Source organism: Prosopis cineraria, unplaced genomic scaffold, assembly GCF_029017545.1.
Source record: "Prosopis cineraria cultivar Desert tree isolate PC_DT_omini unplaced genomic scaffold, ASM2901754v1 PC6, whole genome shotgun sequence".
Lineage (NCBI taxonomy): Eukaryota > Viridiplantae > Streptophyta > Magnoliopsida > Fabales > Fabaceae > Prosopis > Prosopis cineraria.
This window is the reverse complement of record NW_026555337.1, coordinates 6,094,589-6,106,577: the sequence shown is the minus strand read 5'-3', so window position 1 is coordinate 6,106,577 and position 11,989 is coordinate 6,094,589. Positions and strand designations below refer to the sequence as shown.

General features: G+C 32.6%; 1 pseudogene; it reads left to right on the top strand.

The window, feature by feature from the left end:
* The first annotated feature begins 4,213 nt into the window (after positions 1-4,213).
* LOC129313248 (probable L-type lectin-domain containing receptor kinase VII.2) lies at positions 4,214-9,309 on the top strand (annotated as a pseudogene).
* Positions 9,310-11,989: the final 2,680 nt, after the last annotated feature.

Sequence of the window (11,989 nt, the reverse complement as noted above, 5' to 3'; positions counted from 1 at the left end):
TGCCATGGGAGAGTGGGATAAGGAGAAGATGAGGATCTTGTTTAACCAATCTACTATCACTACTAGAAAAATTGAATTTAGCGAGGGATTCGTCCCTCGCTAAATGTCATTTTTCGTAGCTAAATTGCATTTTAGCTACAAATTTTGTCCCTTGCTAAATTCGTAACTAAAAAAGGGCTCGTTAAATTTAGCAAGGAATTGTATTTTCCTCGCTAATTAGCGAGGGATTTAGCGAGGGATTGAATCCATCGCTAAAATTAGTTAGGAACTGAATCCCTCGCTAAATATACTTATATTTAAAAATAATTATGCCACATCACCCACCATGTGTGATGTCAACTTGTGACATGTCATCAACACGCTTTGTCAACCACCATGTCATCTACCATCTAGTGCCCTATCACCCACTACATGTGCGATAACTTATGACACATCATTGTCCACCTTGCACCATATCACTTACTCCTTACCATATCATATATTCATCATGTTTATGCCAAAACTAAGGTTTGAACCCTTGACCTCATACCTTCCAAGCTTTATGCTCTCCTTCTTTGTCAGTTGAGTTGAAAGGCACCTTTAAGCATTATATGATAAATTAAATATATATATATATATTATTTAACTACATAAATAGATCAAATAATATATTATAAAAATACACACATATACATATTAAATTTTATTTTCAATTATTAATATGTCAAAAATATTTATATTTTATTTAAATTATTCTTTATATTATATTTTTAATAAAACATTATTTTATTAATGAAAATAAAATTAAAATAAAGAAAATATTAAATAATTTTCTTATAAATATTTTAGTTAATTTTTAAATTTAGTTATTATTTTTAAATGAAAATAATTAAATGTATTATTAAAAGTCATTGTCAAAAGATAATTTTTTTGTAGTAATTAGCTAGAGATAGAATCCCTCGCTAATTATCTTATTTTAGAGATGGATTGACAATCCCTCGCTATTTTCCTCACTAATTCTCTTATTTTAGAGAGGGATTGACAATCCCTAGCTAATTTCCTCGCTAATTTTAAATCAAGCTACGAAATTAACATCCCTTACTAATTTCTTCGCTAACTTGGTATTTTAGAGAAGAATAGATGATCCCTTGCTAAATTTCTTCGCTAATTTGCATTTTTCTAGTGGTGTATTGACATGATTATTCACATTCAACCACCCTGGGAGAATAATGGTAAGGATGAATTCTGTGATAGCCATCCACTAATGGCTCTTTTTCTATTAAAACTAGTTGTTCTCTTCTTAACACAGGCATTGGGAGTCAAAACAATAGCCTAGGGAAGCAATTGTGGATATGCAAGGTTTAAGAGAAGATCAAGTCATTTATGTGGTTATTTGCTCAAGATTGATTGCATGTAGTGGAACTAGGGAACAAAAGAGGGATCACTGATTATGCTTTTTGTTTGTAGGGATGCCAATTAGTGGAAATTGCAATGAACTTGCTTTGTGATTGCTAAAATCCAATGGCGAGGTGGAGAGTGTTCATCAAACTTGTTATGTGGAACAAATTCATAAGTCTCTTAAGCCACGATTGGTTGCTTTGGAATCTCAAACACCAAGTGGGACCAAGTTTTCACATAAAAGGTACCTTAGGGGTTTTCTCTTTGGATATATTTGTTGGGTTATTTGGTTTAGTATATGTAAACTCATTTTTGATGAGGAGGAGACTAAGATTGCCTCGAATAGTCTCAATAGCTTTTATAAGGCCTATACTGATTATTGGCTTGTGAATTCCCTTTCCCTTTATGGTCATAGTTCCCACATTATGACAAAGTGGGGCCCCCTTAATGAGGGCCGCTTTCATCTAAATGTTGATAAGTCTGTTTTTGCTAATGGTAAAACAGGGAGAGGGGGTTACAAGGGACAATAAGGCTGAATGGATAAGAGGTTTTGCTTGTAAAACTAATAATTTTCTGCCGACTATAGCTGAAGTGATTGTGGTTATTGAAGGCCTTAATCTATGTTAGCAAATATGGCTGAATAGAGTTGAGGTTTACTCTAACAATGCTAAAGCCATTCAACTCATTATAGGTGGAGTCAACACCAACCACTTGTTTTGTGACATCATTGAATTAGCAAGACTCTTCTTTAGAAGGGATTGGCAAATTTCATTTCAATGCTCTTGTAAGGAAGTTATTTAATGCACTTATTGCCTTGCTAAGCTCTCTCATGATATTCATAATAATTTTTGTATTTTTGATCATTCTTCACCTTTCTGCAGGGAGTTGGTGGATGATGAGAAGTTGTTGTATAATGTACATCATTTACCTTATTGTTTTTTTATTAATTGTTTATGTAGTTTCAATTTCTATTAAAAAATAAAAAGATAATGAATGTTCATAAATTACATACACATTGTTTTAATGCAACACCGTGTTAAGAAATCAATCTAAAACTGTAAATAAAATTAAAAGCTTAGAATACTGTAAAGTTTTCAAAATAAATATAAAGTCAATTTATTATATTAGATTAGGGTCAGTTTAATTAAAATATAAAGAAATAATTTTAATTAATCTACACATAAGAGAATTGTTGGGAGAAACTTTAGAAAAACTTTTACAAGTACAAGTTTAAGGAAGAGCTCATTTTAAAAGAATATGTTATAATTTATTGTGAATTTTATATTTTATATTCCTGTGATTATTTAGGAAGAAAAAGTAACAGTTGGATTGCAGCATATAATTGTCTGAATGTGTATTGTTCGGTCGACGCCCAGATGAAAACTTTGCAAGTTGCAACCAAGTATTTACAAACACTGTGTTGAAAACAATTTTCCCTCCGCCTTATATATAAAAAATATTTTAAAATATTTTTTTATTCATGAATATAAAAATTTGTTATCATATTTTTTAATAAATGAATAATTATATCCTTATTAAATTAAAAAAAATAAGTAGTCTCATTAATTTACATTGGAAGAAGAGATTTATTTTTTATTTATAATAATTAGAAAAAAAATTAAAATATTATTATATTTTTAATTAGATAAGAAGCTTTTATTAATTTATGTAATTTAATTAAAAATATTTTATGTATAAGGATGGAGGGAGTAAATAATTAACACTGGCTTCTGTAATATAATTTGCAGTTTTTCAGGATTTAGCTGCTCAAGGGCTCTTTTGTATCAATTAATGAAAAAGAAGAAAAACGAGGGTGACGGGGAAAGCCAGGTCAGCAAGGTGATAATGTCTTCGCTTGAATGGGTTCCAGCTTGGATTATTGGCCTACAAGCCCTGCTCGCCATAAATTAAATTATCATGTTACGATCACAGTTTTAATTAATTATTCATACAATATCATCAATCCAACTTGTAGAAGCCGCCTGACTTTCTTTTGGCCAAAAAAAAAAAAAAAATTGTAGAAACCGCCTAGAAACTAACTTAGGTGATGATGAGAGTTAATGGGATGTGGATAGTAATGATAAAAAAATTAAAACTCTTGTGATATACTCCTCTATCTTTATATATATATAAAATTTTTAATTAAATTTTATATATCAATAAAAATTTATTATTTAATTAAATTTACATAAAAACACAATGATTTTTCAATTTTAATTTTAGTAATATTATAATTAATATCATGACGGTAGTAAAAAAAACATACAATTAATGATTTATTTTATTTTTTAAGATAAGAGTAAAATTATCTAATTACTTAAACATATCATTGTCATACCACCCCTTATATTTAGAGACAAAATAAGCTTATAAAAAACACTTAGATATAAGGATGGAGGGAGCACTCCCTCCTATTCTATTTATAAAGCGCTTTTTATAAGTAATTTTTGATCTAAAATATAAGGTGCTTTATAATAATTAAATTCCTTTTTTCAATTTAATTTTACCTCTTTTTGATTAGCGTGATATTTAATGTGGTTGTATTATTATTTAAAGTCAAAGGTAAAAATAAAAATATATTTATTTTTTTATAATATTAAAAAAATTAATTTTTCTTAATATATGTGAAACAATTGAAAGTGTCTTATAACAAAAATTAAAAAAAATATATATGTATGAAGGATAAAAAGTTGACATACATGCATGGTTATAAGAGTTTAATTTAATTAATAAATATTAAATTTTAGAAATCAAATGGATGACTAAAATCTTGTATCTCAAATAGTAACTAAAAGATGAGGTGATATTCTTAGGGCTACCCTGTGTCCTCGTGCTGATGGTGGAGTTGACTGCATCAGGTGGAAGGGCTCTGCTTCCGATGTCTATTGTGTTGTTGATATGTATAGGTATATGTCTAACTTGGCCAATTTACATGCTGATACTTTTTGGAGGAAAATGTGGAGGTGGCACAGACCTAGGAGAATACAAGTTTTTCTTTAGCTTGTTAATCATAATAGATTACTTACTTCTAATAGGAGGGCAAGGTTATTGGGGAATTCTCTTGTTGTAGATGTGAGTTAGTTGATAAATCAATCTTGCATGCTATTAGAGATTGTACAGTGTCTAAATGTGTTTGGTTGTCTTTGTGTTGTGAGGAAGTAGATGATAAATTTTTTCAATTGAATTGTGAGGACTGGCTCAGAATCAATTTGGGAGGAAGGGGTGAGTGGAATATTATGCTTGATGTTACATGTTGGTTTCAATGGAGTTGGAGGAATAGGTGTCTATTTGAGAAATGGTTTAATTTCCCTAATGACCTGGTCGGTATTATTAAACGTTATGTTTGGGAATTGTCCAACTTATCAAACGGTACTATTATTTTGAACAACTCTGCTTCAATGTCTTTTATCTGTTGGGAGAAGCCTTATGCTGGCTGGTTTAAACTGAATTTTAATAGGGCTTCAAAAGGGATATTAGTATTAGCAAGTTGTGGAGGATTATTAAAGGATGAGTTGGATAAATGGATTAGAGGTTATGTTAAAAACTTGGGTGTTTGTTTAGCATTCGTTGCAGAACTTTAAGGTGTTTTATGGGGTTTAAGGCTAGCAAGAAAATTGAGGGTGTGAAAGCTAATTATAGAAAGTGGCTCTACCTCTGTAATAAGCGTTTTGTAATAAGTGTTTTGAAAAGCATGTGGCAAGAAGTTGATATTTGCAAGTCTTTACTTTGGTTGATACGTACAGAAATGACAGGTAATTGGGATTTTCAATTTTTACATATTTGTAGAGAAGACAATCAATGTACTGATTAGCTTACTAATCATAATTTTACTTTTGATTTTGGGACTGTTGATTTGTTTGAGCCTCCTAGTGACTTGTTACAATTGATGCACAGTGATGAATTGGGCACTGCTTACCCAAGAAAATTTTGTTGATTGAAGAATATTGGGCTTTGCCCATGCATTTACCAAAAAGAAGAAAAAGCATGCATAAGAGATCAAAAGTTTTATTATCTTGCTGTAAATAAATTGTTTGCACAGTATAAGTATACACGTACTATCCAGTTATCCAACCCAATTGCATGATAAAATTTGCATTTATTTTCATGAGCAACTGCTCTATTTCATTACATTAATGAAATAGAGTGATTTCTATGTAATTAATTAATTATTGCCAAAACTTGATTTCTGTATAATTAATTAATTTTGATCGTAAATCCAAACAAGCACTATGGTTCCTTTTGATTATTTGAAAGAAATGAAATGAAGTGAATTGAAAATATCAAAATAAAAATGAACCAAATTATTCTTTTCTCCCACAAAAAGAATGATAAAACTCATTAATATATATTATAAATGTAAAAATTATCATACTCTCCAAAAATATCATGAATCATAATTTTAAAATTTATGAACTAAATTATCCTTCCCTCTTATTGATGTGCTTATCGATCCTCTTTAATCATCTTATTTTTACTTTTATTTTTTTTTAATCCATGTCATTTCTTTCCTTTCTAATAAACAAACTGGACTTGTGTCTCCAAACATACAGTACAGTTAACTGTTTTTTTTTTTCTTTCCAAAATCTGGGAAAAAAAACTAATTTTTCTAAATTAAAATCTCAAAATCTTGAAGTCCTAAATTCGAAGTTATTGATTTCATTGTCTTTATTTGTCGGAAAACACATATTCCCACCTAGTTGATGCAAATTAAAACGTAATGTTCCACGTAATTACAACGCGAGAGTTGGAGTTTTTATTTATTTATTCGCATAATCATATATAGTAAAAAAATGTCTCCTCCCCCAATATCAAACTGATTAAATATGATGAAATTGGAAACTATAGTCAAAAAGCCCCATGAGTTCCGAAAGTTGACACCACGATAACAAGCCTGGTAAACAATTTTTTATTAATATGATTATTTGACTAGATTAGCTCCAGGTGTTGCAGGATCTAATTAGGAGTGACTCTCTCAAAGATAATATATGCATTGATGTAAATTCAAATCCAACATTTTATACGTAAACAGACGTGGTCCCCTTTAATAGGACTAATGCCAATTGTTATAGGCAGACAATTTTGGTAGCCCATAATTTGAACATGGACCAAATGGCCTTCAAAGGCCCAAAAATTCAAAAAGCCCAATGTTGAAAAATTCTTAAAATATAAAGGCCCACATATTTCAACAACACACGACACAACCGCCAATTCGTCATACTATCACATATTGAAATTGACACAAAATGTAGGATTTATTGTAAAAATAACTATTTATATTTTCTTGAATTAATGAATTATGATTTATAGATATATATATATATATATATGTATATTTTTTTTGATTGCTTATATCTTATGAGAGGCAACCACGATCACAGCTTCTAGTAGGAATTTGATTTTTATTGTAACGCGGGTGTGTGAAAACGTGGGAAGCCGCTTTTGCAAGTGTGGCCCAGTAATTCATTATCTGCCGCTGAGTATGTGCGCAACTATATTACAGTTTCCCAGTTCCATCGATCTCCTCTGTCAGCAGCCATAAGCCTCCGTGACTGTTTTTCGTTATTCTTCCTTAATTTCTTCTATCTTGATATCTTCAGTTCGTCGTTGATGGCCGATTCTTTCCATTGAACTTTTCAACATTCTCCTTTCTTCCTGGAATGAGCATCTCTTTTACCCTCCTCTTCTTCAATATCTTCCCCGCACATCTTTCTCTTTTTCTTCCAAATCCTTCTCGTCCTTAGCTCAGCTTCAGCTATTGAATTCATCTACAACACCAACTTCAACTCTACCCACATCCTTCTCTCTGGCAATTCTTCCGTCGATTCTTCCATTCTCACCCTCACCAACCTCACCTCCTTCTCCATAGGTCGAGCTTTTTACCCTTTTAAAATACCTGCAAAGCTATCTAGTTCCTCTTCTGCTTTACCATTCTCAACATCCTTCATTTTCTCTATCGTTCCTTTTAAAGATCTTCTCCCTGGACATGGACTCGTCTTCATTCTCTCTCCTTTTCCGGGAACCACCGGAGGAAGCTCTGTCCAGCATCTGGGTCTATTCAATTTCAGCAATAACGGTAATCCCGACAACCATGTTTTTGGTGTCGAGTTTGATGTGTTTAAGAACCAAGAGTCTAACGATATCAATGATAATCACGTGGGAGTGGATATAAATTCGATTACATCTTTTAGTTCGCATGCCGCGGGTTCTTGGGTTGGGGAAGACGATAAAGATGATAGGGAGTTTGAGGATTTGAAGCTTAACGATGGGGAAAACTATCAAGTGTGGATTGATTATCTGGATTCTAGAATCAATGTAACTATGGCTCGTGCAGGACGAAAGAGGCCACGGAGACCTTTTTATTAGTGAGCTTGTTAATCTTTCTTCGGTTCTTTTGGATGAAATGTATGTGGGATATTGTTGGGCAACAGGGCAACTAGTGGAGAGTCATAACATTTTGAGTTGGAGGTTTAGTAATTCAAATTTTCAATCGGTGTGACTTCAAATTTCCCTTCATTTTTACTTCCTTAAAGATCAGTTCTGAGATCAAGAAGTTTTATTGTAGGAGTCAGTGTGGGTGTCTTCTTTGCCATTGGCAGCGCCAGTGTAATATTTGTACATTTGCTTAGAAGGAAAACTAGCAAAAGCAACGAAGAAGACACTGAAATATGGGGATTGGAGTATTGGCCACGCCGAATACGGTATGAAGATATTTATGCTGCCACTAAAGGATTTTCAGACCAAAATGTGATTGGGTTTGGAGGGAAAGGGAAAGTCTATAGAGGGGTTTTACAAGATGCTGAGTCACTGTGAAAAGATTCCCTTATGAAAGTGAGAAATCCGCGAGTGAATTTTTATCTGAAATTTCAAGTTTAGGCAGGTTGAAACACAGGAATGTGGTGCCATTGATAGGTTGGTGTAAGAAAGAGAAAGGAAGTTTAATTTTAGTCTACGATTATGAGTAATGGAAGTTTAGACAAGAGGATATTTGATGTTGATGCGAACAAAATTTTGACATGGGAGCAAAGAATTAAGGCTTTGAAGGATGTGGCTACCGGATTAATGTACTTGTATGAAGGTTCGGAAGTTAGTGTCTTGCAAAGAGACATCAAAGCAAGCGATGTATTGCTTGATAAGGATATGAATGCCAGGTTGGGTGATTTTGGATTAGCTCAAATTTGCCATCATGGGCAGCCAACTAGTACCACACAAGTCATTGGGACAGTAGGGTACGTAGCACCTGAACTAGTTACTGATATCTACAGTTTTGGTGTGCTGATTTTAAAGGTGGTATGTGGGAGAAGACCAACTGAACAAGATAACTAGATAAGCCAGGTCTGGTTGCTTGGGTTTGGAGGCTAATGGAGAGAGGAGAATTATATGAGGCTCTTGATGAAAACCTAAAGTGGAAAAGGGATCATGACACTGATGAAGTTGAGAGGGTTCTTCATCTTGGTTTGCTGTGCACATTGCCTGAGCCTTGTGCTAGGCCTACTATGAGACAGATTTATGAAGGTGTTGGAATAAGAGAGGATGGATTTGAGCCTGATTGAAAAATTAAACTCTGCTGCCACCTCTGCAGTAAAGGCTGGAAGCTTCAGTTGCAACATTCACCCTACAGTTGAGGAAATCTCCTGGTCCCATTTCTCTTTCACTACTCAGAATGGTCGATGAGTTTTTCCAGTGAACTGGTTCATTGGGACAGTCACTTTGCAATTTTAATAAATCTGCAATGATGATGCTCTTGGTATTTTTTAATCATGACAGCTATTATGATTCCTTCTTTTATATTCTTATTCATTAATTTGTTTGTAAGATATTGACATCTTTTTGGGTGTGCTGAGATCTTCTCCTATATTATGTTCATATTGATAAACTCCTATACACTATTATATTTTTGGCTGCATGCAAAGAATATCTAGATTGACCATATAAGTCTATTGAGATTCTTTTGCTTGCCAATTTTAGCTCCTACGTGATCAGATGTGTCATTTTTTGTTTTTTTCCAGAGTTCTGTGACTTGATAACTGAGAATTATGGAGCGGGAAAAAGGTAAAAGGGCAAACACATGGATTGCCTTAATTCATGTAAAGCTTAAATAAGCGTTTTTAAGTCTTATAGGCTATTGAAGTGAATTGGATGTCTTCATTTAATCCCAACGTAAAATTCTTACCTCCAACTCGGACATGTATGATGATGCTTGGAACAGACTGTATTGTGAACTCTGAAGGGCAGGTATTGAACCCTATTACATCAAACGCCATAATCCTTATTGCCAACAAGCCCAAACATGATAGTTGGAAAGGAGAATAGTAGAGTTCTTTTACATCTGCTTTCACCTTTTTTTTCCCTCCTTTTCTTTTTTAAATCATGCTTGTGTGAAATTGCCAGTATGGAGGACATAACTCTAGAGATGTTCGTATGTAATCCTTAGAGTCTGGGATAGCAGTTAGTAGGGGAAAGACCGAAAGGATAGAGATCACACCATGTTCATCAAACCCACGGTGAACTGAAAATCTGACATTCTGATGTGCACTTTGAAAATCATTCTCTTCCCCTATATTTCAGCCATTAACTCAAATGGCCAATTGTCTTTGACACTTATTTTGTGAATGTTTAATACTGCAAGGTTTTGAATTTTTTACTATTGAGGATTATATTGTTGACTCTTTTAAAAGCATTCTTATATGCCATAATAATTATCGTAAATACTCCAAAAAAAAAAAATTCACGTTTTCATAGAGCGGCAGATGCTACAATGAAACTGATTTCAGAAGAGAGGAAATCAGATACATTACAATTGTCTTTTGGAGAGGTCTCTTTGATATCCAAAAACTACATTTTTATGCTTTATTTTTAGAGTTTGATAGTGGGTACCAAAAAAAAAAAAAAAAATAGGAGTTTGATGATAAATAACGAAAAGTTCAAGGTTACTGACAGGGGTTGGAATTGAAGGTCAAGTCATGGAATCTGCATCCAAGAGATAAACTTACAATGCAAGAGATGGGGAGGTTCAGTTTGCTTAAGTGAACGAACAAATGACTTTTTTGATTACATATGATTTGTGTTTTAACTCTTTGAGATAAATGATGCACTTTTTTGGGCTGACACAGAAAGTAATTGGATTCATTCCTTTTCTTTAAGAAATCAAAATACTATTTTCAGTAAGCTTATATAATAATACGGAGTATAATTACAAACAAGACAAAGTGGATATCAACTTTTCCAAAATATTTGCTGGATATCCCACTGGCTCTGTTTTATGGTAGGTAATAACACTAATCTCTTGGTTTTGGCCGCCGTCATTATTCCTCATCCTTCTGTGAAGAAACCTAAGCTGAATTGGTTTCTAATTTCTATGGTCAGCTTGGTTGAAACAGAGTAACCCGCAGAAAAATCTTAAGGGTTAACCAAGACAAAGGAGTGTTCCACAGCAACCATGGTCAAAGGTAGTCTCATGCTTCTATTTACCTTTTAGTCTTTCATATTTTTCTTTTCTATTTTTCAGTAGAAATTAATCTTTTACATTTATAGTGACCTGTGCTGTTTTAGGCAGATTTACAAAGGTGAATCCAAGATTGTGCTGCACAGTGCACAGATATATTGATTTCAATGACTAAATCAGGGTTTACCAATATTCTGAATTAAGTGAAGGAATAAAAAACTATCCCTAACTTAGTCAATCTAGAAATTATTTTGCTTTAAGTCACAAAGAGTCTAGGCCCTCAAATCTGAAGATTAATTAATTGACAGCTGGTTTGAATGCAAGTAGTCAGATAATCTTCAGAGTTCAGAGCTCTCTTTATGAGAAAATTGAGAACCAGTTATTTGGCTTGTAAAGTAATTACATTTCAGATTTTGAAAGGTATATATTATTATAAATGGATAAGAGATTTTGCATATTTTCTTGTCTACTACTTGGAATATGAGTTTGGGTAAGAGATTTTGTATATTTTCTCGTCTCCCCTCAACTTTTATCTTTCACTGCATTTCTCTTCCAGGTGCCAAAAGCAATCTTAATTTCACTTTTTAATGGCTAGATACTTGCAACCAAACGTGGCCTTATTGAGTGACTGGGTAGTTGAAAGATTGATGCAGTGGAATTGACGGAACTCTTAATTGGAGTTTCCTTTTGTTGACTTGTTTCTATAACCGGTAATTTGGATGGGTCCTACTCAATTCTAATTGAATTTAAAATATTTAAATATAGATAAAAAGTTTATATAACTGATGCTAACATCTTGGACTTTTAAGATAGGCAAATATTTAAATTATTAAATATTATTTTTATTTTTTAGTCAATTTTAAGTTTTATCTTAAAAAATTAATTAATCTAATTTTAATTTTATTTTATTAATAATAAAAAAGAACTTAAATATTCAGGTTAAACCAATTTAAATTTGAGTTTGGCTGAAATTTTTTTAAATTTATTTAGAGTGCTAAGTAAATTCAAAATAAAATTATTTTAAATTCTCAAGCTTAGCTTTGGGATATTCAGACGGACCTGTTTAAATTATTGGCTGCATTGTCATTCACTTCTCAATTTCTTCTTGCATTTACCTGCCCACGAGACCCTTGTTTCCATGCTATAAAGTAGGCTTTTAATGATGTGACT